The sequence below is a fragment of the Lissotriton helveticus genome, chromosome 1_1 (genome assembly GCF_964261635.1).
Source record: "Lissotriton helveticus chromosome 1_1, aLisHel1.1, whole genome shotgun sequence".
NCBI classification, from domain to species: domain Eukaryota; kingdom Metazoa; phylum Chordata; class Amphibia; order Caudata; family Salamandridae; genus Lissotriton; species Lissotriton helveticus.
Window position 1 is genome coordinate 1,923,532,353 of NC_136057.1, and position 27,698 is coordinate 1,923,560,050.

The 27,698-nt window shown below is 48.0% G+C and overlaps 1 long non-coding RNA gene across 1 annotated transcript; it reads right to left on the bottom strand.

Annotated features, from left to right (window-relative positions):
- On the bottom strand, nucleotides 1-27,649 carry LOC144775801 (uncharacterized). The gene is made up of 3 exons (XR_013600564.1): nucleotides 27,609-27,649; nucleotides 2,667-2,713; nucleotides 1-83 (listed from the first exon to the last, which is right to left on the bottom strand). It is a non-coding gene; the product is annotated as an uncharacterized LOC144775801 (long non-coding RNA).
- Between the last annotated feature and the right edge of the window lie 49 nt (nucleotides 27,650-27,698).

Consider the following 27,698-nt stretch of genomic DNA (forward strand, 5'->3'; position numbering starts at 1 on the left):
GAGGCACAACAGACAAATGGTGGTTTGTGACGTGGCTGGTTTGTGCACGCGCACGGATCACATGACAGACAGTGCTCAGTAATCTAGAATCAAAGAAGAGATGTTAAGCAAATAAATGAAGTGTTATTTTTTAAAACAAACAAAATACATTTTAATTAAATTGCTTTCCTGTAACTGCTGCTAACAAACCCTGCTTTGTAACACATAAACTCATGCATCCCACTGTTTTCAGTCGACCCTATCGAAAAACCAGGAGACGAGCCGTATTTGCCTTAATCTCCCGGGGCAGATGGTAAAACAGCAGAAAGATCCAGGCACATTTTTTATGTCTGGTCAACCTAGGCAATGGTACATTTTGGTATGATTGTGTATTAGTCATAGTAAAGCAGCTAGTACTAGTAATGCACCCCCAGTAGGCCTTCCTGGCCATTCAGATTGTAGCTTGATACACAATTGCAGTAAAGCAGACTAAGCTGATAAAGTAAGCAGAGCAGATAAAAAATATTTTTTGCCAGGGTGGCCAGGAAGACGGTGCTTTAAATGTGCTAAATACTTGTAGTGGGACACCCTGCCGATCTAGTGACTCTGGATTGGTTTTCTGGCAGGCTTTTTGGCAGATTTCCGGCAGGTACTGCTTGTTAAAGGCCACTGCAGTTCACACACCAGCTTTGATTGTGCCAGTCTCAACTCTAAACTGCTTCCAAACTAGTCCTGAACTGCTCCAGGCTCCAAGATGTGCAAATCAGGCATTGCATTGGTCAACCCTGCTGCCTGTCACTATGATCTGCAATGCCGCTATGATCGGCAGCACTGCAGTGTTGCAATATATGTTGGCAGCTTTAGCAGCCGCTTACAGCCATGTTGAATAACAGCACAGCTGTAACTTCTCGGCTGTGTATTTTCAGAGAGGAAGAGGCACAAGGTGTTGCATCACCAACAATGAGACAGTAGCTAGACTACAGCTTTAAAATATTAATTGATCTCATCAAAGCCTATGACGGGGGAATATTAAAGTTTAGATTTACTGTAATGGTATCAAACCAACAAGAAATCACACTTAAGCATTGAATTGTGAACTCGATGAGAACGTTTTGTTTTTTTAAATAACTATTTTTCTATCACTGGACAGAATAAAATCACAATATAACTGCCATCCTTTTAATAGGATGTTTGATAGACCCCAACATAGTTACAACATGCAGACAAAAGGAACAGCGGTGGACTCTAGATGCTGCACTAGCTTTGGATAGCATACTCAAAAGTAAAGTTTTAGGCATCAGAGTCAAATAGGTGGCGTGCACAATCTTCTTCTGCGCCAGCCGCTGACAGGCGCAACCCGTACTAGCCGGGAACAAATATAGGTAAGATAATGGAGCATATCGGTTTTTCCGATACGCCCGAACTGCACCGGCAGATCTATGACCTAAAGCCCTTAATATAGAGGCTGCATTGATACTCTGACATTGTGACCATTCATTTCCACATGACGATTCTGGATTGACCATCCAGGAACACGTATAAGCCCGCTATACATAATCTAAAGCCCTGACGAAGTTCGAAAATCGAACGAAACGCGTTGGCTGATGTTCACTATGTTCAAGGAAATGTAAATAAAGTTTCTTTTAAAGAAGATACAAATTGGGCTTTTCTTATTGGATATCATATTACCTGGAAAGTGCACCGCTCCATTATCTTACCTATTTTATTTATTTTTTTTTTTTTTTTTTATTTGAAAAGTTTTATATAGCGCTGGCTAGACCCAGAGGTATCAGAGCGCTTTACATGAGGAAGAGCATTGTTTCAGAGCATAATTACCAGTTACATAGTTACAAGTTACACAGTTTCAGAGCATAGTTACAAATTGCTGGAGCGTAGTTACATGCATTAAAAACAAATATGTAAGGGAAAAAGCAGGCAAGGGTAGAGATTCAGGGGACAGGATAGGAGCAGGGGAGGTAGACAAAGAAGGAAAGAGGGAAAGAGGTGGGGAAGGGTGAAGGAAACATAACCGGGAGAGGAGGAAAAAACGTGGAAATGGTGTCATTCCCACACCTCTGCTGTGTGTGGCTCCCTTTACGCTGAGGATTCTCTCAGAGGGGTCTCTGAGACTCCAGGGCATAAATACTGTACCGAAATTACAAAACAAGAGACTACAGGCCAATTGACAGAAACTGTCACATGAGCTTCAAGAGGATGAGAACATCAGACACATGCACTCGCATTGTGATAGCAGATCGGTTTTGGAGGCAATCGCCTATGCAAAGAATAATGCCGCTCAGGGAGAGATCGCACACTGCTCTTTTTTGGTGCGCATGCGCACTGGTTGATTTTTCAATCTCCGGGAACAGGCGCGGCCCCAGAGGGTAGTGTGGCATGTGTCACGCATGCTCGAAGATCATCCTTCGTCCTGGGCATGCAAGAGAGACTTGTGCGACGATAGTTAACACAGACGCCGGTCGAGTCATGTGCTCTATCTTTCACCAATTAGCCTATAGTTACAACATGCTTCAAGCCTTGCTTCCATCAGCACTTCTGGTGGTCACAACCCATCGGTCACACCTCCATGTTCTCCACCTCATTCCTACAAGTCCCAACTGAGCCCATCTCCACCCAGCACAATCACAGCTCAAGAACATAGGGAAACAGACTGAAGAAATGAGACGTACCACGGCTGGGGTAGAAGTAGTAAGTTGGTGGCAGGCAGAAGAAGCGCCTAAAAATAAGAAATGATAGATTAATAGGAGAAGAAAGCATGACCAATATCTTATCTTATCCCACCGGTATTTATTACCTTATCTTATTTGTTAGGGTGTTAACTATCTTATCTTGTTTTGGTATTTATTATCTTATCTGTTAGCAGACTTTGTTTGTTATAGTATCTTTTATGGTATCTGTAATGATATCACTACTCCTACCACTCACATCTCATCCTTTATCTCGTACCTCTTATATCTCATTATTTGTTTATCACACTATTAGCTCGGATATGGCTTCCACTTAGCTCCCCTTTCTTGTCATTTTTGTTTCTCAACTCTCGTGTTTTTTCTTTTATCTCTTGTTTTTAGCTTGCATCTCTTACATCTCTTATGTCTCTTAATACATATCCTTTATGCCTCATCTCATATCTGCTGCATCATATCTCTCATTCATATTTTGATTAATTTCTTTTTGTTCAGTTCTCGTCTGATCTAGTACAAAAACACATCAGGTTTTTCCAGTGCTCGTAAGTGCTGCCCTGCAACATCCTCTCCCACTGCACCCAAACAAAACTGGTCTTCATTAGTTCCTGATATTTATGCATTATGTATCACACACCCTTCTGTTTAACGATGCTCCCCCGGTACTTGAAACCTCATCAGAGAACAGTCCTATTGGAAGCATGTATCTCTCTTTCAAAATATGACAAATCTACCCTGCAGAATCTGTTGCCGTTGCAGTAGTAAATCTAAGAGACATCGGCACCAAAACACCCTGGTAATCCCCCAGTACTTGGTCCTGTCCTGTTTCATCAATCAGGGCACAGTTCTACCAAATGACCTCAGTCCTGACCTGCAGAGTCCCTTCCCATTGCAACAGTCAGGCCTTGTTAGGCCAACGCTGCCAAAACCACTGATTATCTCCTGACTACAGCTGTACTTCTAATAATCTCCTGACTGCAGCTGTTTTTAGAATATTCTCCTAACTGAAGCTGTTTTTCTAATAATCTCCTAACTGCAGCTATTTTTCTAATATTCTCATAACCGCAGCTATCTTTCTACTACTCTCCTGACTGCAGCAATCCTCTAATAATCTCCTGACTGCAGCTGTTTTTCTAATAATCTCCTGACTGCAGCTATCTTTCTAATAATCTGCTGACGGCAGCGTTTTTTTAAATAATCTCCTGAATGCAGGTGTTTTTCTAATAATCTAATGACTGTTAATGTCTTTCTAATAATCTCCTGACTGCAGCTGTCTTTCTAATAATCCCGACTGCAGCTGTATTTCGTATTTCTAATAATCCCGACTGCAGTTGTCTTTCTAATAGTCTCCTGACTGCAGCTGTTTTTCTAATAAGATCCTGACTGCTGCTGTTTGTCTAATAAACTACTCCGTGCAGCTGTCTTTCTAATAATCTCCTGACTGCAGCAGTCTGCCTAATAATCTCCTGAATGCAGGTGTTTTTTCTATAATCTAATGACTGTTAGTGTCTTTCTAATAATCTCCTGACTGCAGCCGTCTTTCTAATAATCTCCAGAATGCAGGTGTTATTCTAATAATCTCTTGACTGCAGCTGTCTTTCTAATAATGTCCTGACTGCAGCTGTCTTTCTAATAATCTCATGACTGCAGCCTTCTTTCTAATAATCTCCTTACTGCAGGTGTCTTTCTAATATTCCCTTGACTGCAGCTGTCTTTCTAATACATCAATAGAAACGCAGCTCTATCAGTACATCTCAGTCCTAACCTGCCGAGTCCCTTACGATTGCAACATTATTTTAGTCAAGTCATCGAGGGCTATATTACTTACTACCTCCTTGTCCCTTGGAGCCTTGCATGAATGGAAACCATCCAACATCAAAGTAATGTCACCTAGAGGAGCACCATCTACTTGCCTAGCACAGACTTATGCCCAGGTAGGAAACCTTCAGGTTGGGTCGAGATCTATTTCTTGGAACATGCAGGAGGCTCCTAGTATACGCCAAATGGTTTCCTGGAATGTGAATAGGGTGAAGTCAGAAGTGACCCTTCAACATTGGATCCAATATATTGAATCCTTTGACATCTGTATTCTTCAGGAAAGCTGGAGCACATCCCCAGTTTATTCCCCAGGCTATGTAATGTTCCATCGCCCAGCATCTTTTCATAATCTTGGTGTTGGACTTTGGCCCTTAGGGCAGGTTCACCCCGAGACTTTTTGCTTTAAATGGTGACCTGGAGATGGTGATTTTTGGATTGTGCGCACTTTCACTGTGTCCCAGTGGAAAGTGCGTGCGCACTCTGAGTGCATGTGCTGAGCTAGGCCTGCCCGCCCATAGGAATGCATGGGGAATGTATGTGTCCCTGGTAGTTCCTGATGCGTGGGGTGTACAGGCTTGAGTCTGGTATGTGTGAACTCGTGAGAATGAATGCTGCGCAACGGTATGTGCGGCTTGTATGTGTCTAGTGGGGAAGTATCATTTCTAGACATGGCTGTACGTGTGCTGTGAGGGTGCTGGCGTGTGATTGGCTGGAGCTGGCTGGCATGCCAGGCTCCAGGAAGTCTGGGTGGGTCTGCCCGGTGGTGAGTGGGAGATTAGCATGAGTGATGTGTGGGAGGAGTGTACCTGTGTCCTGGATGGGCTGGGTTTTCCCCACACAATGCTGGCTCCGCCCCCCTGTGGTGTGTCTAATGACCCAAGCCCTGCCAGTGAATAGAGAGGGTGGTTGAGGTAAACAGAGTACTCAAGAACCAGCTGCGACTGGTTCCGCCCCCACCCTGCACCTTCAGACAAAGGGAAATGGTGTATAAAAATGGGTCTGTGTCCCCACAGATGTTGTTCTCTTCCAGGATCCTGAGGGGGGCTGTTGCTGCTGCTGCTGGGCCAGAGGACCGCCACTTGGACTGTCTCCCTGCCTGGAGACCCAGTGAGCTGGCTCTGGGCCCAGCCTTGCTCCCCCCTGCCTGCCTAGGCAGCTCTGGTGCTGGTCCCTGGGCTTTTGAGTCCCCCAGCGCCTGGAAGAGCTTGCATTTTCCTCCTAGCGCTTGGGAGCGCTTGATTTCGGCCCCCAGCGCTTAATAGCGCTTTATTTGCTTTCAAGAGCCTAGGAGCGCCGTTTCCGTGCTAATAGCGCTTTGGAGCGCTTTATGTTGCTCTCAGCACTTCGAGAGCGCCTGGAAGCGCTGTGCCTGCATTTAGCGCAGGGAGCGCTTTGCCTGCCCTAGCGAGTGCCCACCTCGCTCATTTGTAGTTAATTTGCTGCTTTTACCACGAGGGAGCCCACTCCTCGGTAAAATTCATCCCCCGCCTAGAAGTGCTGGAGACGGGCCGCCGCGCTGCCCGCGACGACCCGGAAGTGTTCCTGCCGGCCGGCCAATCAGGGCGCAGGCCGACCGGAAGTCCCGCCCCGCAGCCGCGACCCGGAAGTCAGGCAGGCCGGGGGCAGGACAGAGAGGCGACCGGAAGCGGACGGGAGGCCACCCCGCGCTCCGGTGAAGAGTGAAGCCGGCATCTTCCCTTTCCCCCCCCCAGGCTCCCAAAGTGAGGGAGAGCAAGGGAGAAGTGTCCAGAGAGCTCCGAGGAGCGGGAGCTCTCGAGGAGCAGAGCCTGCCGCGTCTTGCCTGGAGCCCCGGCACGAGAGGAGAGGAGCCGCCCTGCAGCCCAGACAGCCGGTGAGTGACTGCTCAGGGAGAGGGGGGCGTCGGGGCACATTGACGGTGCCCGCCCCTCCCCTCCAGTGCGAGGCTCACGGCGCCCCCTTTGTCAGAGCCACGAGAGGCTCTTGAGGGCATTTCGGGGTCTAGAGTCCTGAGGGGCTCGAGGTGCCAGTTGTTTTCGAGTCCCCAGAGGGGGGACTCCAACGAAGGGGGCACCATTGTTCTAGGCCCTGTGGGGGGCCCGGGCATTTATTTGTGTTGAGCCCGGAGAGGCTCAGAGGGGGCATCTTCTTCCCGAGCCAGGAGGCTCCTGGGGGCCATTTTGTTCCTTGAGCCCAGAGAGGCTCTGAGGGTGCCATTCCCTCGTGTTGGAGCCCAGAGAGGCCCCAGCCTTTTGCGTTGCGAGCCCCAGAGAGGCTCGAGTGCCCATTCTGTTGAAGAGCCTGAGAAAGGCTCAGGAGGGCCAGTTCGTGTTCTTGAGCCCAGAGAGGCTCCAACTTTGCCCTAACTTTCCCTGCACCAGTTGCCCAGCACTTTGTGGGCAACTGCGACGTTTAGGCCCTGACATTGGGACACAGGGACTGTCACAGGTGGTGACTGATCTAAGTTTTGCGCAATGTTATTGCTGCACCTCTGAATGTATTGTTTATGCGTCATGTGCCTTTACACCTCTGAATGAATGTTATGCATTGCATCATGTGTTTTCCTCTTACACCCCTACAGGTATTGTGATACATAGGTGGTTGTTTTCTCCCTAGTACAGGTGGTGCTAGTGAGGTCCTGGTTACCAGTAATTACTGGTGGTGTGCTATTTTGTGCTATATTCTATGTACTAAGTGCTATTTCTGAAAGTGCTACTTCTGATTCCTGACAGTGGTCCAGATGGCCCTGTCTTGTACATATCCCTTGTAAATGCTGCCCGTGCCTCTGGCACATTGTAAAGTGTGTGTTTTATCTAATGTGTTTTGGTGTAATACAAAGGCTATTTTTATATAACCTTGTGTGGAGTTTCCTTTGTGGTGGGCCCTGGGAGTGGTTGCTGGGGTGCATGCGCAAATACTTAACTTACATCGCCTCCAAGTTTAGCCTTGCTGCTCGCGCCACGTTACCTAGAGGGTGAGTAGGGGTTATCTTGGCGTGTAACTCCCTTGCCCTGACTTGGGTGTGGTGGTCTCTGACTGACTTTGGCGAAAGCCCTGGCCAGCCGGGGATCCCATTTCCAACATTGGCGGCAAGCGGTGGGATAAGGATTTGTGTTTGCGTTGTACCTTAGTAGTAACTGGCCATACCACAAAACTCTGCATTTAGATGACCACATTTTTGGGGATTGTATTGTTTTGGAAGTTTCATTATTTTCTTCTCCTGAAGAGTGTCATTTGATTGTGTTCAGTACATTTGTCCCCCGCCCTGCTTCCAGAGTTTGGTACCTGTGTCGCTTTTGGTCAGGTTGAGAAGTCAGGGGTGGTAGAAACTGCCTTACCGATCCGAGGGGAGGGTGTGTGAGGATGAATGGTGTGTTTTCCTGGACGCATGAGTATGAGTTCTCTTTGATAAGGAGATTGTTGAAGTTTTGGAATTGTGTCCTCTTACTTCAGATTGTTCAGTCCCCTGTGTTGCACGTGTCTGTGATCATCTTGCCAAGATGGAGTCTGCTTTTAATGTCTGGGGTCTGTTTTTGCATGAACTGAGAGAGTTTTGCGAAGAGAGAGACATTGCAGTGAATGAGTCAGACACCCAGTCCCAACTTAGGGGTAACCTAATCCAATGGCAGAAGGAGGACTGGGAGCGTGAGCACAGTGAGGAGAGGGCCCTGGTCTCACACCATGAGGGTGGTGGGGCAGAGGGGAGCCCTGAAGAGTCTGAGGAGGAGGAAGAAGATGACAGCACAGGGACGCCAGCAGAGAGTGAGGACCCCATAGATAGGGAGTCCCATGCTGGGTCCAGTTTAGGAGGCAGCGCCTCATCCCTTTCCCTGTCCCCAGAGGAGCTGGAAGATAGGAGGAGAGAAAGGGAGCACCAGCTGGCTTTAGAGAAGCTCAGGTTGGAGCATGCCCAGGCTATGGCACAGCTGGGCATTAGAAAGCAACAGCTGGAGGTTAAGAAGCACCAGCTGGAGACCGAGAGGGTCTTAGCGCAGGACAGAATAGAGGAGGCTGAGGGGGCCGCCACCTGAGGCAAAGTAGCTCTAGAGGGTAGACTATCCCCTGCGCGCAGTGTTGAGTTTCTGGATCCCCCAGGGAGGGTTGAGTCCAGTGGTGGCAGCTATTTAGATTTCAGTGTAGGAAATCCCAGTCCCAGTTCCCCCAGTCTGGTACCTGTTTTCCCAGAGGAAGAGTTAAGGGTGAAGTTCAGGGACAGTAGGAAACTGTCTCACCAGTCTTGGGTAGATTTTGAGGATGAATGTTGTAATACACTGTGGGCTTGGGTAGAGGTTCACACTGACTCTGATTTTGAAGTCTTGTTTGATCTTATTGTCAAAGAGCAGGTGCTCAGTGGGTGTTCGCCAGAGTTGCGCCAACACCTGTTGCCATTTGGATTTACTGATCCAGAGTTACTGGCAAGGGAAGCAGACCGCTGGGAAAGGGCCAGAGGTTCTCTAGAGTCATTAGGGAGTGAGTCCAAAAGAAGTGGTTCAGGTATCTTCCAGCCCAGCATGGTGGAAGAGGCTCAGTGTAGCCCAGCTAGGTCCCAGGATAGCGAGGAGGGTGTAGGGGCTCACTGCCTGGCTCAGTGGAGCAGGAGTGAGGGGGAGACCAAGGTTCCCCAGACGCCCGAAGCCCTGCCTCAGGACTTGGATGGTTTCTGTAGGGAACACCAGGTTGGGGACCTAGGCTGTCCTGTTAGTCCACTTGAGGAAGATCTCCTAGTGAGTAGAGGACCTGGAGCGTCTGTAACCAGAGCTCCTATGGTTCTAGAGTCTGGCAGTACCGCTCCGGTAGGGAGGGTACAGGAGTCCAGAGTGAGGAGTGATTGGGGGAGTTCCCCAGTGGAAGGACCAGTGGGTCAGGGACTACCCAGTTGGGCTAGGTTCCCGTGTAGTGACCATGGTAACAACACTTCTGGTCTGGGGGATCGTCACGCACTGTCAGGTGGACAGAGGGCGGGAGATCTGCGCCAGACAGACAGTCACACAACAGATGTGACATTTGTTAGCCTCAGGGGGATGGAGTGTAAGTCCCCAGAAGTCCTGGAGTGCCAGGCAATTGTTCCACCGAAGGTTTTAGACCAGAGGTTGGAAGGCCAGGTTCAGGGTCAGCCTGACCTGAAGGGTAGGACGACTGTAACCAGTGTCCTGACCGGTTATTCTTCCAGAGGAACTTCTCCAGGTGGGAGAGGGCAGACCTCTGGAAGGGGGTGCAGAGGGTGGGAGAGCCCACCTCTGACCCCGGTGCAACCTGAGTGGATAAGCCCTGGGTTGGAATGGCGTTCTAGGGGTACCCCTCGCAGAGGGAGGAGGAACCCTAGGAGAAGAGGTAGGGGGAGGAGAGCCTTCCCTGAGACTCCTGGTCCGCCTGAGGTTGTAGGCCCTAGGCTGGAGTACCAGTGGCAGTCTAGTCCTGTCTTGCAGACAGGAAGAGTGGAGAATGGCTCCTATTTGCCAGGGGTTACTACCCCCCGCTCTGCGAATTGGCATGGACCAGTGGCACCTGGGTGGCCCAGGGCCTGGTCCTGGCCGCGGACAACTTGGGAGTACCAGTGGGGTAGCCCAGTTGGTCCAGACAGTGTGTTTAGAGGGAATCCCATGGGTTCACCGTGGCGTAGAACAGGAGGGTGTCCCTGCAGTTGCGGGCCTGCGTCCGTGTTCTATCGCCCCAAGCAGGGAAGTCCATCACGGTGGTGATTGGTCTCCCCTGCGTTTTGGCTGGAAGGGGGTTATGTTGGACTTTGGCCCTTAGGGCAGGTTCACCCCGAGACTTTTTGCTTTAAATGGTGACCTGGAGATGGTGATTTTTGGATTGTGCGCACTTTCACTGTGTCCCAGTGGAAAGTGCGTGCGCACTCTGAGTGCATGTGCTGAGCTAGGCCTGCCCGCCCATAGGAATGCATGGGGAATGTATGTGTCCCTGGTAGTTCCTGATGTGTGGGGTGTACAGGCTTGAGTCTGGTATGTGTGAACTCGTGAGAATGAATGCTGCGCAACGGTATGTGCGGCTTGTATGTGTCTAGTGGGGAAGTATCATTTCTAGACATGGCTGTACGTGTGCTGTGAGGGTGCTGGCGTGTGATTGGCTGGAGCTGGCTGGCATGCCAGGCTCCAGGAAGTCTGGGTGGGTCTGCCCGGTGGTGAGTGGGAGATTAGCATGAGTGATGTGTGGGAGGAGTGTACCTGTGTCCTGGATGGGCTGGGTTTTCCCCACACAATGCTGGCTCCGCCCCCCTGTGGTGTGTCTAATGACCCAAGCCCTGCCAGTGAATAGAGAGGGTGGTTGAGGTAAACAGAGTACTCAAGAACCAGCTGCGACTGGTTCCGCCCCCACCCTGCACCTTCAGACAAAGGGAAATGGTGTATAAAAATGGGTCTGTGTCCCCACAGATGTTGTTCTCTTCCAGGATCCTGAGGGGGGCTGTTGCTGCTGCTGCTGGGCCAGAGGACCGCCACTTGGACTGTCTCCCTGCCTGGAGACCCAGTGAGCTGGCTCTGGGCCCAGCCTTGCTCCCCCCTGCCTGCCTAGGCAGCTCTGGTGCTGGTCCTTGGGCTTTTGAGTCCCCCAGCGCCTGGAAGAGCTTGCATTTTCCTCCTAGCGCTTGGGAGCGCTTGATTTCGGCCCCCAGCGCTTAATAGCGCTTTATTTGCTTTCAAGAGCCTAGGAGCGCCGTTTCCGTGCTAATAGCGCTTTGGAGCGCTTTATGTTGCTCTCAGCACTTCGAGAGCGCCTGGAAGCGCTGTGCCTGCATTTAGCGCAGGGAGCGCTTTGCCTGCCCTAGCGAGTGCCCACCTCGCTCATTTGTAGTTAATTTGCTGCTTTTACCACGAGGGAGCCCACTCCTCGGTAAAATTCATCCCCCGCCTAGAAGTGCGGGAGACGGGCCGCCGCGCTGCCCACGACGACCCGGAAGTGTTCCTGCCGGCCGGCCAATCAGGGCGCAGGCCGACCGGAAGTCCCGCCCCGCAGCCGCGACCCGGAAGTCAGGCAGGCCGGGGGCAGGACAGAGAGGCGACCGGAAGCGGACGGGAGGCCACCCCGCGCTCCGGTGAAGAGTGAAGCCGGCGTCTTCCCTTTCCCCCCCCCAGGCTCCCAAAGTGAGGGAGAGCGAGGGAGAAGTGTCCAGAGAGCCCCGAGGAGCGGGAGCTCTCGAGGAGCAGAGCCTGCCGCGTCTTGCCTGGAGCCCCGGCACGAGAGGAGAGGAGCCGCCCTGCAGCCCAGACAGCCGGTGAGTGACTGCTCAGGGAGAGGGGGGTGTCGGGGCACATTGACGGTGCCCGCCCCTCCCCTCCAGTGCGAGGCTCACGGCGCCCCCTTTGTCAGAGCCACGAGAGGCTCTTGAGGGCATTTCGGGGTCTAGAGTCCTGAGGGGCTCGAGGTGCCAGTTGTTTTCGAGTCCCCAGAGGGGGGACTCCAACGAAGGGGGCACCATTGTTCTAGGCCCTGTGGGGGGCCCGGGCATTTATTTGTGTTGAGCCCGGAGAGGCTCAGAGGGGGCATCTTCTTCCCGAGCCAGGAGGCTCCTGGGGGCCATTTTGTTCCTTGAGCCCAGAGAGGCTCTGAGGGTGCCATTCCCTCGTGTTGGAGCCCAGAGAGGCCCCAGCCTTTTGCGTTGCGAGCCCCAGAGAGGCTCGAGTGCCCATTCTGTTGAAGAGCCTGAGAAAGGCTCAGGAGGGCCAGTTCGTGTTCTTGAGCCCAGAGAGGCTCCAACTTTGCCCTAACTTTCCCTGCACCAGTTGCCCAGCACTTTGTGGGCAACTGCGACGTTTAGGCCCTGACATTGGGACACAGGGACTGTCACAGGTGGTGACTGATCTAAGTTTTGCGCAATGTTATTGCTGCACCTCTGAATGTATTGTTTATGCGTCATGTGCCTTTGCACCTCTGAATGAATGTTATGCATTGCATCATGTGTTTTCCTCTTACACCCCTACAGGTATTGTGATACATAGGTGATTGTTTTCTCCCTAGTACAGGTGGTGCTAGTGAGGTCCTGGTTACCAGTAATTACTGGTGGTGTGCTATTTTGTGCTATATTCTATGTACTAAGTGCTATTTCTGAAAGTGCTACTTCTGATTCCTGACAGTGGTCCAGATGGCCCTGTCTTGTACATATCCCTTGTAAATGCTGCCCGTGCCTCTGGCACATTGTAAAGTGTGTGTTTTATCTAATGTGTTTTGGTGTAATACAAAGGCTATTTTTATATAACCTTGTGTGGAGTTTCCTTTGTGGTGGGCCCTGGGAGTGGTTGCTGGGGTGCATGCGCAAATACTTAACTTACATCGCCTCCAAGTTTAGCCTTGCTGCTCGCGCCACGTTACCTAGAGGGTGAGTAGGGGTTATCTTGGCGTGTAACTCCCTTGCCCTGACTTGGGTGTGGTGGTCTCTGACTGACTTTGGCGAAAGCCCTGGCCAGCCGGGGATCCCATTTCCAACACTTGGTCTACCTGCGGGGGGAGCATTAATCTGGGTTAGCATTGTGCTCCATTGTATAATGTGCAGACTTCCATCTAGCAGCACAGATATTTTAGGTATCAAACTAAAAGGTCAGAATGGTGTCTCCCTCAATGTTTATAGTGTCTACACCAAAGGGACTAGGGGGCGTAGGAGGTCTGTCACGATACCCGATCTCAAGGAGCTCTTGGATAATAGGCCCTCACCATGCCCCTTGACGGAAGCTGGAGATTTTAATGTTACTTTTGAACCAATGGAGAGGGTGAATGTTTGTGGAATGAGAAAAGAGGATGATCTGTGGCAAGTTTCCAATCTTGACCTGCCTCAAATTAAAAATGGTCCCAAGTGGAACTCCAGCTAATGCCTTTTCCCTGGAGTTTGGACTACGGGCTGCCAAAGGCAGGACTAGTAGGAATAAATTGGGAGCAAATATATTTAATAGGACAAATACCATAAATTGTATATACTATTTTCTGGTAGACCTATGGTTATGGCCCAGGGTGATTGACATGGCATTTGGTTCCAACGCCAACAGCGATCATAATCCCCTGGTTTTTACTTTGGTGTCACACTGTGGGGACCCCCCTAGTTGCACTAGATCTGATCTAACAGCAAGGGAGCTATTTACAACAAATGAAAACCAGTGCCTTAAGTGGTTACAGGTGATTCAGGACAAAGACAAGCTAGAATTAATTAAGCAAGATTTACTGGCTTGTACTGCAGAGATCTCATGTTTAACCATTCAACCGGGAGGCCTGGAGGAGATGCCAGCTTGCCACACTTGTTTTTCGAGCAGTTGGCTGCACATTTTATTGACTCTTTACGCTCTGCTAAATTGGGACCAAAGCTAAGATCTCAGTTTGCATGGTACGAACAGGAGTATAGGTGTCTTAGACAGCAACTGTTCATGGCGGTTAGATCTAAGAACTTGGTCCAGTGTGAGACAGAAGAAGGACTTATAGGTCAGTTCAGATAAGAACGAAAAGGGAGTGGGACGACAATAGGTAAAGGTTAATTTAGCAGGCCAGCGGCAGAGAAGATTCACAGAAGTTCTGGTTCTTAGTTCACAGGAGGGATGGCAATAGGCCACCACCACCGGCCAATAATATTTCTATTTCCGCATTGTATGAACACTTTAACCACTTATAATCAGGGTCATGTGTGCTAGGTACACAATCATCTGCCCCATTTTGCTTATGTTACTGTTAAGGATGTTTTCTTTAAAAGCGAAATCGTGAACTGCATTGATTATATTACTAAGGCAAAAGCGACTGGACCTTATGGCATTCTTGGCAATGTATTTCTATATGATAAAGAGAATTGGAAAAGTTAGATTTGTTATTTAGCCAAAGCGCTAGCAAAGGTGGCCCGAATACCTAAAACCTTGGAAGGGAGCAGAGGTGATCCCTATATTTAAGACAGGTGCTAGGTCTTCCACCTGCAAAAATAGACCCATCACTCTTATAGACTGTGTCCAAAAGGTATTCTCCCTGCAAATACAGACCCCTCACTCTTATAGACTGTGTCCAAAAGCATCTTGCGAAGATACAGGACTGGATCCGTGAATATAACATCTTCATCCCCTTCCAAGCTGGCTTCAGACAAAAGATAGGCACCATTGCTCAGGTGTTTTGTATCCTACTGTCTTGGAAGTCTGTGCTTATTGGCCAGGGAAGCCTACAGGACATGGGGATTCTCCTCGAGGTTTTATCTCTTGTCATCCGCCATTGTGAAGCTAATTTTGCCAGGGTACGCTGGAGTGGCCAAGGCCAGCTTACTAACCCAATTAATGCTGGCAAGGGTGTATGTCAGGGCTGTGTCCTGGCACCCACACTCCTTTTCCTCTTTGGGAATGGTGTTGTCCGGTATCTTTCTCAAATTCCAGCAAATGCCCCTACTCTGTGGTGGTGTGGGGGGGGGGGTGGAGGCAGGGTAGTTCTGACATTAATGTTTGCTGACGATCATTATTAGTTTCCAAAACACTAGGATTAGAGGCCAATACATGAAAGACAAAGCTTTTATTGCTTAATCTTCACAAATCAGAGATAAATTATTATTGGGAGGTGTTCCATTGGAAAGGGATAGTACCATTGATTATCTAGGTGTTACACTTACAGACAATATGTCCTGGAAGCTCCGCAGGACCAAGATGTCCTTGAAGCATAGGTAACTAGTCAGGCCTTGATCAAAGAACAGATAACCTCATTCAGTAAACCAGTGGCAGCCCCCCTCCAGATCTATGATTCCAAAGCAGTAAGCTCAGCCCTCTATGGAGCTGAACTGTGCGGCTTTGAAGGGATAGATTACCTTATTAAATCAGAAAACAAGTTCCTGAGGTTCCTGGTCTTGCCACCCTACAGCACGCCTCTCCACCCATTAAGGTTGGACTTGGATAGAGTCCCAATTACAGATAAGCCTAAGCTACGCCCTCTACTGTTTTGGCTGGTCTACTTCTGCGTGGCTCCTGTACGCCAATGCCCTTATGGAAATTAGGGAACTCGATTATTTTAAAAAGATAGGCTGGATACAAATTATGAAATCCTTGCCAGCAGTAAATAGACTAGAGGGCCTTTGGGATGTTAAGGACCCAACACAGCTTCTAGTTAAGATTCTGTCAAAAACCAGTACTGGAACTGGGTAGCACACGCTTCACTTATTAATCCATCAAGGGGATGCATTTTAAATTGACTAGTTTGCTAGAACAATATCTAGACATTATCGAGACACCTCAAGATTGGAAATTCGATATGCAGCTCTCTTACCCTGACCTCCCTCACAGGCCTATGGCACCACTCTCACACTACCTCTCAGCTTTGCCCCAGCTGTACTTTTACAGCAGAGACAACTGCCCATGTATTTTTTGCCTGTCCGGTGTTATTTCTCCTGAGAGCCAAATGGCTCAAACCAATTTGCAAGCAGCTGGGAACACGTATCCATGGTGAAGCTCTCCATATCCTTAGATCGGACCCTAGACCAGTGACTGCTTGCTCAGTAGCAAAATCCTGGGTTATATGTGGGCAATTAGGAGGAAATCATTAAAAACATGAGCTAGCTCCTTATCCTCCCATCCTTTGTTATCAGTTTTATCTGTTTTAATCTTAGTCTTACCCCATATTCTATTGATGTCACCTTAAGGTCTTGAATGCAGTACACTCTAAGATCCGAGGCAGCATAGCGAACTATGCTGCTTCCCACGGAAGAGGCACAGGTTTTTGCTGTCCTGTTTTCTTTCTTTTTTTTCTCATTGTGCACCAAGTGGTTAGTCCATATATTTACTGTACTGTAGACTATTGCTTGACTGATGTTCTTAGTATGTTATTTATGTCTACTTTTTGATTTGATGCTATTCATATGAGCTGCATAGCACTTGCAATTGTATGGTCGTATGACCGAAATAAAGTTTTATGATTCTAAATTAAAAAGGAGGGAGGGCACCGCTGGCAAAACACCCCGATAATTTTGTGGATGCAACACAGCTCTACTGATGCGCCTTAGTCCAGATCTGTAGAAACCCTTGTCATTACAATAGTAGGATCTAGGTAGGCCGAAGCTTCTGCAACACCCCAATAATCTTCTGGCTACAGCTCCCATTCTGTTGCCTAAGTGGGAACACAGCTGTGTCAATGTACCCCTTGTCCTGAACATCAGACCCACCTGCTTTGCTGGTAATGAATCCTCACACAAAGCTCTGCTCTCATATCCAGCTTGTGGTACCTCCTGCTTGTACACACAGTCTTGCAAATGCTGACTGAGATATAAGCAAGTCCTCTTACTATTCCAGTCCTGCCCTGTAGAATGCTTTCCTTATTCTTTCTCTTTATTAGTTATGTTGTGTTATGTTATAAGGGTCTTTTATAGTGCACGGCTACTCCAACGGAGTGTCCCGGCGCTTTATATTTCATGACCGGAGCAGGAAAAACAAACAAAACATAACAGTATAGATTCACAGGAAGAGGGATGATCACTGAATCCAGGAACTGGCACAGGAGAGCCCTAGTGGGCAAAAAGCCATGTTTTTAGACCCTTCCTGAACGCCAACAAATTAGATACAGAACGCAAGGTCAGATGAAGTGAGTTCCACAACTGCGGAGCTAGCAGCCTGAACGAACGCCCACCAATGCGGGCTTTTTTCACACGGGGCACCACAGCCAGAAAAAGGGACTCCGATCTCAAGGATCGTGCTGGATGATAAAAGGCGAGCCTCCTTTGCAGATATTGAGCTCCCGAGGCATGTAAAGCCTTGTGAGCCAATGTCATGGCCTTGAATATTATCCGCTTCCGGATGGGTAACCAGTGGAGCGATTGTAATAAGCTGGAAGCGCTGGCCCACCTATGGAGGCCAAAGATGGCTCGTGCGGCCGTATTCTGGGCCACCTGTAGACGTTGCAGGAGATACTCTGGTAAGCCAAGATATAAAATGTTAGAGTAATCTAATCTTGAGCCGATTAAGGCCTGGACAGTCGTCCTCCTATGCTCCTCAGAGAGCAGAGGGAAAAACTTCCGAAGCATCCTAAGGATGCCAAAGCAGGTTCCTGTGAGGGTCAGAACCTGGGATTTAAGCGACAGTCCTTTATCTATTTTAACTCCCAAGTTCTTGGCTACCTGGGAAGAAAGCGCAGGAGGAAACATATCAGCAGGCCACCAACCATGCCAGTCAGGATCAGATGGACAACCGAAGAAGAGTATCTCAGATTTATCTGAGTTGCACTTGAGGCTGTTTAGCTGGAACCATTTAAAAACAGCCCCAAGGCACTCCCGGATACTCTCTCCATTGAAATCTTCTCCCTTCCGGCAGGTAAAGAGAAGCTGGGTATCGTCGGCATAGTATACGATCTGGCCCCCGAAAGACTCCACCAGTGTCGCCAATGGGGTCATGAAGATGTTAAATAGAGTCGGGCTCAGCACGGAGCCCTGGGGGACTCCGACTCCCAGAGGCGACATCACGGCGGAGCCAGGGGAGGCCCAGACCGTTTGTCGACGGTTGGCTAGAAATGAACGAAACTAACTGAGCACCGTCCCTCTCAGACCGATCTCATGAAGTCTTGCGAGGAGACCCTCATGGGGGACGGTGTCGAAAGCCGCCGACAAATCAAGCATGATCAGCATGGCTTTGCCTCCAGAATCCAGCGACTCTTTAATGGCCTCCGATATCTCCAACAGCGCTGTCTCTGTACTTAGATTAGGACGGAAGCCAGATTGAGAGGCATGTAGTAGCTCATGAGACTCCAAATTAGAGAGCACACCATGTACATGCTTCTCCAGGATCTTAGCCAAAGCAGGAAGAAGCGAAATAGGCCTGTAGTTGGCGGGGACTTCCGGGGCAAGACTCGGTTTCTTAAGAAGGGGGATAACCATGGCCTGCTTCCATGACTGAGGAATTACGCCCTGACTCAAAGAAAGGTTCAGAAGTGGGTTGGCCAGAGGATTGATTATAGCTGCCATTTTAGCTAGGAATTTGGCAGGGCACGGGTCGAGGGGAGAGCCAGATTTGAGATTCATCATCAGTGTCAACGATGAAGGTGTCGAGAGTGACGGGAAAACTGCCAGGACTGGACCTGATGTAATAGGGTGGACTGACCCATTCAACAAGCATGGATCAACATCGATCGGCCTAGTTGGAAAGGAGTCCTGTATCAGCCTGATTTTCGTGGTGAAAAAGTTGGCAAGGGTGGCAGCCCATGTCTCAGAGGGGCCAACCTGCACTGAGTTGGAGCGGGGGGTCATGAATTCTCTCACAATCGAAAAAATCTCCTTGCAGGAATTAGCTGCATCCTCAATTCTCCTGGCAAAATAAAAAAAAAAAATCCTGGAGAATTTCCCGATGGTAAGCTTTGACCATCAATATATAGGTAAGCCTTGCCTCCGTGTCGTACTGAGACCGTACATAGTACATAGTTTACACAGTACATACATAGTTTACACAGTAAACAGTACACAGTACAGTACATAGTTTACACATAGTACATAGTTTACACAGTACATTCTTTTGTTTTTTTGTTTTATATAGCGCAAACTCGACCCGAAGATATCAGGTATCAGAGCCCTTTACATGAGCACCAGTTTCATTACAGATGGACACATTAATTTTTTGTTAGACACAGGGAGATTAAGTGATTTGCTCAGAATCACAGGATGCTGGGTGTGCTTGCCGAGTCTTGAACCCGGTTCCTCCGCTGCGTGGTCGACCGCTCTAGCCGTAAGGCTACACATCCTATCCCTCAATATAAATGTTTGAAAGCACTTTACAATTTGTTCTTCAGCTAACCTTATGAACGAATAGATAATTTAAGAACAAGAAAGACAGAGAGGTCATGTTAAAAGAAATACAGACATTTCCAAAATCTTTAAATAGTGAACTGATGGCCGGTATTCTTCACTAGAAAAGGTGGCAACCCGAAACCATACTATGCCATTACTGGGGACAACACATAGCTCTTACAACACATCTTAACTCTAAAATAATAGTTTAGACCCGTCTGCCCTGGGGTGGCGCTTGATTCTTCGTGCCAGATGACGTGGAAGCATTCATTAAAAAAGAGTCTGCCAACACGTGTGTGGTACATTACCCATGTCCTCCATTGTTAACAACACTAGACAAACTTTACATCTCTTGTTATTTCAGCACTCAGACGATCTTTTTATAACTTTTTATAACAGCGGTCCCCCTGCCCTCGCAAACTCTAACTCCTACCTCGCCACCACCACCCACTAATCCCACATCTGCTTCGAAGAGCCCCCTTCTACCTACCCTAACTCTTAATACCAACTCCCTTGCAATGCATGCAATAAACGAGCTGCGCCAGCACAGTCATCTTGCTAATCATCCCGCTCCCTCCCCCGTACTGTTTGCTAGCCCTAACCCCCTAGCCCCACTGCGTACAGCACTGCCCAGATTCTCCCCAAGACACCTTCCTCCAGACAAACACACAATCCCATCGGGCTCCCAATGGCCTCCAGGGGTCTCTATCCATTAGTCCCCTCCTCCCCATGCCACCCATCCTACATCCCCCCCTGACGCTCGGAGGTCCCTGTCTCATGTCTCCCACATACCTCATAGGTGGGCCCCCGCTCCCTAACGACCGTGCTCGCCCCTCCAGATGTACAGCCTCCCGTTCCAATACGGATATCCATTCTCTCCTACATTCTTATGTTCCAGCACATCCCCTCACCATAGCAAACTTGCAACAAATTGAATCCATCCCACGGATCCCTTCAGGGAACCTAGGCCTAACACCAGAACCTTAAATAAGAACAACCTCACGTGAGTCACCAGCATGCTACCCGCTCCAACAGACGCCATCATTAGTCTCAAATTCATGCTCCTAAATTGTAGTTCGGCAGCTAAATACGCTGCAGACATTGCCGACCTCACCCTGGCGCAGGATCTTGACCTTGTAAGGTTGACGGAAACCTGGCTAAATGACTCAGCTGCCCCCTTCCTAGACCTTTTAATACCTCCCAACTCTGCTATCATTAGGCTGGACCGATCCTGTGGGCAAGGTGGAGGCAACGCTGATTTACATCGGAGCAATCTTACAGTGACAGTACTACAGACTGACGTACTGCCGCCCTGTGAATACCTATGCATTGAAGTGACTGGTGGCAACAATCCCTCCTGTAAACTGCACACGTTTTACCATCCCCCTAGCGACAGCCTTACCTCCACAGAACAGACCATGGACATTATTTCAGCCAATGCAGACTTCCATGGCACTCAGATCTTCCTGGGAGATTTCATACTCCATTGGAATGATGTAAATGACGTGGTGGTCAATAGCCCTAAATCCTTCCTTCTTGACCTCAACCTAATCCAAATCTGTGACAGCCCTACTCATATTAAAGGAGCTACCTTAGAGCTTGTCATTGGTAAGCCCAAGTCCATCCTCCTTGATTCGATCCTCCCATGTGATTGGACAGACCACTATTGCATCACCTTCCGTATCCTGGAATTGGTAAGATCAAGTAAAGCCCAGCCCAAGAACCCAAAACAGTTGAAAAGGTGCCTAAGGAACATCAACCCTCATGATCTGACGGCTCTCTGTGATAACATCCTGCCCCCCACCTAACATGCTGAATGTCCACGACCTTACGGCCCACTATAATCACGCAATGCTGAACATACTAGACTCGGTCTCACCACTACAGCTTAAAAGAATCTCCTCTAAAATCTCCAAATTATGGTTTACTGATAGTCTTAATTTAGAAAGAAGAAACTTAAGACCTGCTGAAAGGCTATGGCGGTCCTATCCCTCCCTTGAGCATCTTTACCACCTAAGATCCCAGAGAAGCATATATAACAAAAGCATCAGATGCTCGAAGGCCAGCTTTTTCAGATCTCAGCTCGACCAAGCAAAAAACCGTCCCAAAAAATTGTTCGAACTCATCAAGTCCCAAGCCAATAGTCATCCGAGCGCCACACCTCTGGGTCAAGGGGCATTGCCTAATAGCGAAGACTTCACAGATTTATTCACAGATAAGACCAGTAAGATTGAAACTGAATTATGATCTGCCTGTGACCACCTGTCGTTCAGTCCACTGACCTCCCTCTGTCCACCTGGTAGGGATTTTTTTGGCCCGTCGCAACCCCACCTCCCCAAAAACAATGCACGCTGTCGACTCTGAAACCTTCCAACCACTACAACGACCTGCTGCCATCAAACCTTTTCCCAGAAGTGAGATCCTCCTTACTAACAGTGTGGGCCACGATTGTCAAGGCATCACTTCGGCAAGGTGCTATTCCAGAATGCCTTAAATCGGGTCAAGTAAACGCGATTTTAAAGAAACCTACTGCTGATCCTATGGACCTTCATAACTTTCGCCCAATCTCCAACATCCCCACCTTAGCAAAGCTCCTGGAGAAATGTGTGCTTGCCCAACTTTGCAACCACATCGACCATTTCCAACTCCTGGACCAATGCCAATCTGGTTTCCGTTCGGGCCATAGCAGAGTCGGCTCTAACGCACATTGTCGATGATGCTTTAAGAATGCTGGACCACGATAAGTCATGTCTACTGATCCTTCTTGACCTCTCGTCAGCATTTGACACTGTCAAACACGATAAACTAATTGACCTTTTAGAACACAGGATGGGGTTGTCTGGGCCTGTGCCCAATTGGTTCTCTTTGTTCCTCCTGAATAGATCCCAATGCTTCAAGGTAAACCAATCCCTGTCCCATCCGGCACCAGTTACGCTGGGGGTTCCCCAAGGTTCAGCACTCTCTCCCACGCTCTTTAGCTTGTTCATGGAGCCTCTAACAGAAATGCTGAAATCATCCAGTATTCACTATCACATGTATGCGTACGATACTCAACTTTACTTGAAGATCGCCTCCCCTGAGGACATCCAGTCCCTCAACTCAGTCCTGCTGGAAACACAAAGCTGGCTGACACGTAACCACCTGAAACTAAATGCGCTAAAAACAGAATTCCTCCTAATCTCACCCCATAAGCAATCTCCGATCATTGAGCAATGGTTGAATCAGCTTACTGCTTTTAACTGCAGACCCCACCTTGTGGACTCGGCATCCTCGCTTGGTATTATACTAGACAAAAGTCTGAACATGAAAAAGCACATCAGTCCCCTCACCAAAGTAGTGAACTTCAAACTCAGCATCCTATGAAAGCTCAAACCCTTTCTCCCGGCTCATGACCTAAAGGCTGCAGTGCAAGCATTGGTGATCGCAAAGCTGGACTATGGCAGTGCAACGCTCTGTGGCTTGTCCAGAGTAGAAACAGCTCCCCTTAGGGCGGCCCTCAATGCTGCGGCTAGGCTCATAACAGGCACTAATAAATTCAACCATATATCTCCGGTCCTGCTGGCCCTCCCATATGAAGCTCAGATACAGCTGAAAATTGATTGCATGCATGACACACAAAGCCATTCACCTCAAGATCTTGATGTACCTCGCTCAAAAATTGGAGCTCTCATGTGGTTCAAGACCCTCTAGAAGTGCCAGCACCCTCTTACTCATACCACAAAAATTCAAGAAAAAAAAGACCTACAATCGAGCATTCTCAGGTTTGGCAACAAGGATCAGGAACTCTCTTCCCCCTGAAGTCAGGTTGATCACTCCCACTGTCCTCTTCAAAATAGAAGTTAAAGGGCTCTTAAAGAAGAAATATCTGCCTCAGTCTGCCTTCCCCACTTGACTCTCGGGAGATCAACTCTGTTTTGTGGCCTAGCGGCTGGGCTCACGATAATGTCGGACATTTTAAATCTATGTACTTTTCGCTATGTTGAATATGTGTGGTTGCATGTACAGGTCCTTCTGCACACTCTGTAAAGCGCTTTGATACCCTCAGTGGTCATGTTTGCGCTATATAAAACTTTCTAAATAAAATAAATAAATAAGCATGACCAGCATTTTTAGGTCTTATAAAACAAAAACAAAAATAAAAGGCATTGTTATTTGCAATGTCAAAGGCTCAAACTCGCGTAAATGCGTGACCTATTGCATTGCAAATGCTTGTTTATAACAGTTATTATAACATCATGACCAGCATTTTAATGTCCTGGCCAATACAAAGTTTAGGAAAACTACTTAAAAACTGTCTTTTTTCCTTATCAGTACATCCTTTATGGAGTAAATATCATAAGATTTTAGAGTTCTACTTGAGACTCAGCTCCAGGACTTTGCAGAATGTTAAAACATGAAGAGATTGATGGTATTTTTCTCGGTGAAGAGGTGGTGACACTGGATGAAACCGAAACACATAATTTGTTCGGTGTACCTCGAATAAATCTTGCAGCACCGCTCATAAATCAGCACCTCAAACCAAACCTACCACAACCAACAAGCTGCCAATATCTGGACCAGGTAGAGCTCTTAAAATGTCACTAAATCCTGACCTCTGGTACAAATGCTATTCTAACACAGGACTTACAGATAGCGCTGTCAATGCACACCAACATCTGCCTGAAAGGAATTGTTTTCAGGATTGTCGCTCAGGGTTGAAATCGCTGAGTGACAGTGGGAAAATAAAACAACAGGTGAGCATCATACTTACTCATGTTTGCTGAAGGAAAGAGCGTCATGGACACCCCTGTCGTGCCCACATTGTCGGGGGCTGTCCTCTATACATTAAGGGGGACCATTTCAGCTTGTCAGCTTGAGTGTATGGGTTCTGCTAGGAAATCCTCACCATCCACTGGCTGAAGGAGTCCTGCCCTGGAACTTCCGGCATCCTTGGAGTGGAGGCACATGGCTTGTCAGCAATACAGTAATACAGTGGCTTCATGGCACTAAGCTAGCAGCCCTGTGTGGCAGAAAGAATGTTCCCACAACAGCACAGGGCTCCTTTTATTGTGTTTAAAAACAGATCCCATCAGCTTCCCACAAAGCAAAACTGAAAAAGGTTTTAAGAAGTTATGTGAGGATGCCAACGGACATTTAACATTTTTTCAAAACTTTCCGTCCTTCCGCAGTTTGGAAGAATGTTATTCAAAGAAGGAACAGTCACTGGGGAATATGTACAAAGAAATGGCACAGCACGGTGCTGCAAAAAATGCTGCAAAATGCAGGGATGCACAGTATTTACAAGAATTCTGTGCACCCTTGTGTTTTTCCTAGCGCTATAAATAGCTGGCTAGCACCAACACAGACACCCATGCGCCATAGTGCAAGGATGTCTGCGTTACAGGAATTAATATTTATGGGGCTTAACTCCACTTTGTTAAATGGAGCAGAGCGTTGCGCCACCGAAACGTTGGTAAAAGGGACGCTCCGGTGGTGCAGTCTCCTTGTATATATGCTCAACTGTTTTCTTGTGTCATGCAACAAAGTTGCATTGCTTCAGGCTGGGCTTTGTAATCTTAGTTTTACAGTGACCCATCAATATTTAATAATCTATCAAAACTACAGTCTGTAGCTGTGTCTTGAGTGATGCCAGATACATTAGTACTGACTGTTTTCACTATGATAGCCATTGGTACAAGTACTGTTTGATTATTGAGTACAGAAACATCATTCTACAAAAACATCATAAGTATTGACTACCAAAATATTGTGAACGCAGGCATATATATAGATAAGTACTGATTTAAGAAATGTACATTTACCTACATTTGTCTGCCTTCACAATATTTTCGTAGCCAATATTCTGGTATTATATTTTTGTAGAATGATATTTAAACTTGATATTCTAGCGATATACCATGATATGCAATGCAGGTAAGAGCGGTGGGGTTGGGTGGGGGTGAGTTGACAGACGACGACGTGGAAAAATACAAATAAAAAAAGAAAACCACTTACCTTATTCTCGCTAGATTGCTGACTCTGTGATACGGCGAGTACAAGGTAAGTAAGTGGGTCGTCGGTTGACTCCCCCGTACTCCGCCCTACCACCAAACCGCTCTTTCCTGCACGGGCCATGCCTGATACCACTGAGGATGTATATCTGAGCTTGTATCATACCCACATGCAGTACAGTGGAGTTTGTTGCTCTTATTGGTCGTCGGTGCCAGCATACCACCCACACACACCACAGTGCAGCAAGGAGCAGGTGTCTTTTTCTGAATCATTATTATAGCAGTGCATAGATAAGCAGTTACCACTCCTCTGAGCGGATATTGCTCCCATACTTAAAACACAAGCTGCCTATGTCTCTCTGAGCCAGCATCTTACCCAAATGCAGAATATTGCACTGCTCTTCATACCATGAGTCATGCAATCAAATAGTACAGTGCAGCAAAGAGTTGCCCCTATTACTCTGTGTCCATATCACATCCACAAACAGCACAGTACAATAGGACGTGTGTGTAGCTGTCTATGCTAGGATCATACCAGCAAAAGAGCTTAGTGCAGAGAGGAGCTGCCACAGTTCTACAGAGCCTCAAAAACCCATACACACCATAGTGAAACAAGTTCCTTTGATACACCCATACACAACACAGCACAGCCATTATCTATCAATATTGCTCTGAGCCAGAGTTACCCCCACACCCAGAATAGAGCAGCATGAACTGGTACTGTTCCTTTACACCCGTATCAGACCAACGCTTAATATGAGCTGGTGGTTGCTGGTGGAGTCTCATTGCCACTCATTTTTGAGACCACCACCTATTTTTCCTCATCAAATATTTCCAGAGAGTAGGAAAGGGAAAAACACACAAAGAATCATAGAAAGAAAGACTGAAAACAGACACCAAGGGAGAAAGCAGGATCCTACAAGAGTGAGATTAAGAGGCAGGAGTGTCTGGCATTGGATTTATGAGACCTAAGGTGGATTCAGGACTTCACAGCCTTGCATGCTGACATTTAGTAACCCTGGCCATGGGCATCTGAGAAGTGCTTGCACACTGGCACTTATTATACAACAAAGTAGGCACTGTATCAGACGAACACAGTATACAGTCCAGTGAGATGATGTTATCATTTTTTGTGAATTGTTGTCATCCACAACACACTGTGGCAAGGAGCTGTCACTGCTGCTCTCAGCCAATTAAGACACAGAAAAGTGGAAATCTGAGCTGTCGATGTTTATCTGAGCCAGCATCACACAAGACACTGAGATGTCACTGTTCATCTAAGCCCGCATTACACACAACACAGTGCAGCAAGCAGCTACTACTGTTTATCTGAGCTGTTTCTGTTCATCGAAGATGGCATCACACAAAGCACAGTGCTGCAAGGAGTTAGCACAGTTAATCTGGGACACTATCAGGGGTGGCTCCTCGGCTATGGCGGAGGAGCGTCGCCCCACTGCTGAAATGCAGCAGACAGAAGAAAAAGAAAATGACTATAGAGCTAATTTATTGTCATTTTATTTTTAATTATAGTCTGACATGTCTAGGCCATGGTGGGGCAATATTGCAGCATCACACAGCAGGGGACGGAGGAGTGGTAGCCATTGAAAGTGCGCATGTCGGTTTGGCCGGTTGTCTATGGCCGGCCAAATCAACATGCACACTTGGATATCTCCAGGCTGTTCCCTGGAGATATCCTAGTGCCCAGGGGCACAGGCTCCCAGTCCCTGCTGGAGTGTATAACCGGCCCACACCGCTCTGCCCAATCCAAGCACTGCTCTCATGCTGGGAATAATAGCATGAGAGAAGCACAGGCGTTGTGTACGGTCAGGTAACCTGTGCTCCTGGGGATTGCAGTGCTGGGACTGAAGCAGAGGAGCAGCGAGGCATGGAGCAGGAGCAGATGATCATGAAGGCTGGCAGGAAAGGTAAGTTAATATTTTTATTAATACTTTTCTTTTTCTCCCCCCCCCCCCACCTCAGATTGGCATCAGCCACCGCTGGTCACTATCACACACAACTCTGTGTATGAAAGGAATTGTTTTTGCTGCTCTGAGCCAGCATCACTCACAACAATGGGCAGCAAGTAGCTGTCGCTGGTCTTTTTAGCTAGTATCACAAAGAACCCATTACTGCAGGCATAGACCCACTTACTATGCTACATGCTAGGATTTATCTATGTTCACTTAAGCTGATATCACACAAAACAAATTGTAGCGAGCAGCTGTCTCTGTTTCACCGAGCCACTATGACATGTAGCAATATGCAGCAAGGGGTTCTCTCTGTTCCTCTAAGCCAGTATAACACACAACACAGTGCAGCAAAGAGCTGCCTCTTTTCTTATCAGCCAGTATCACAACCAAAATGGCACGGTGAAACAAGGATTTCAAATTTCTCCTCAGAGATAGCTTCTCACACATGGGACAATACCTGACTCCTCGGGAAATGCGGCTCCTCAGATTCTGGTCTCTACAGAGAGATGAAAAGTAACAAGAACACCAATTTTGAAAGATTGCATAT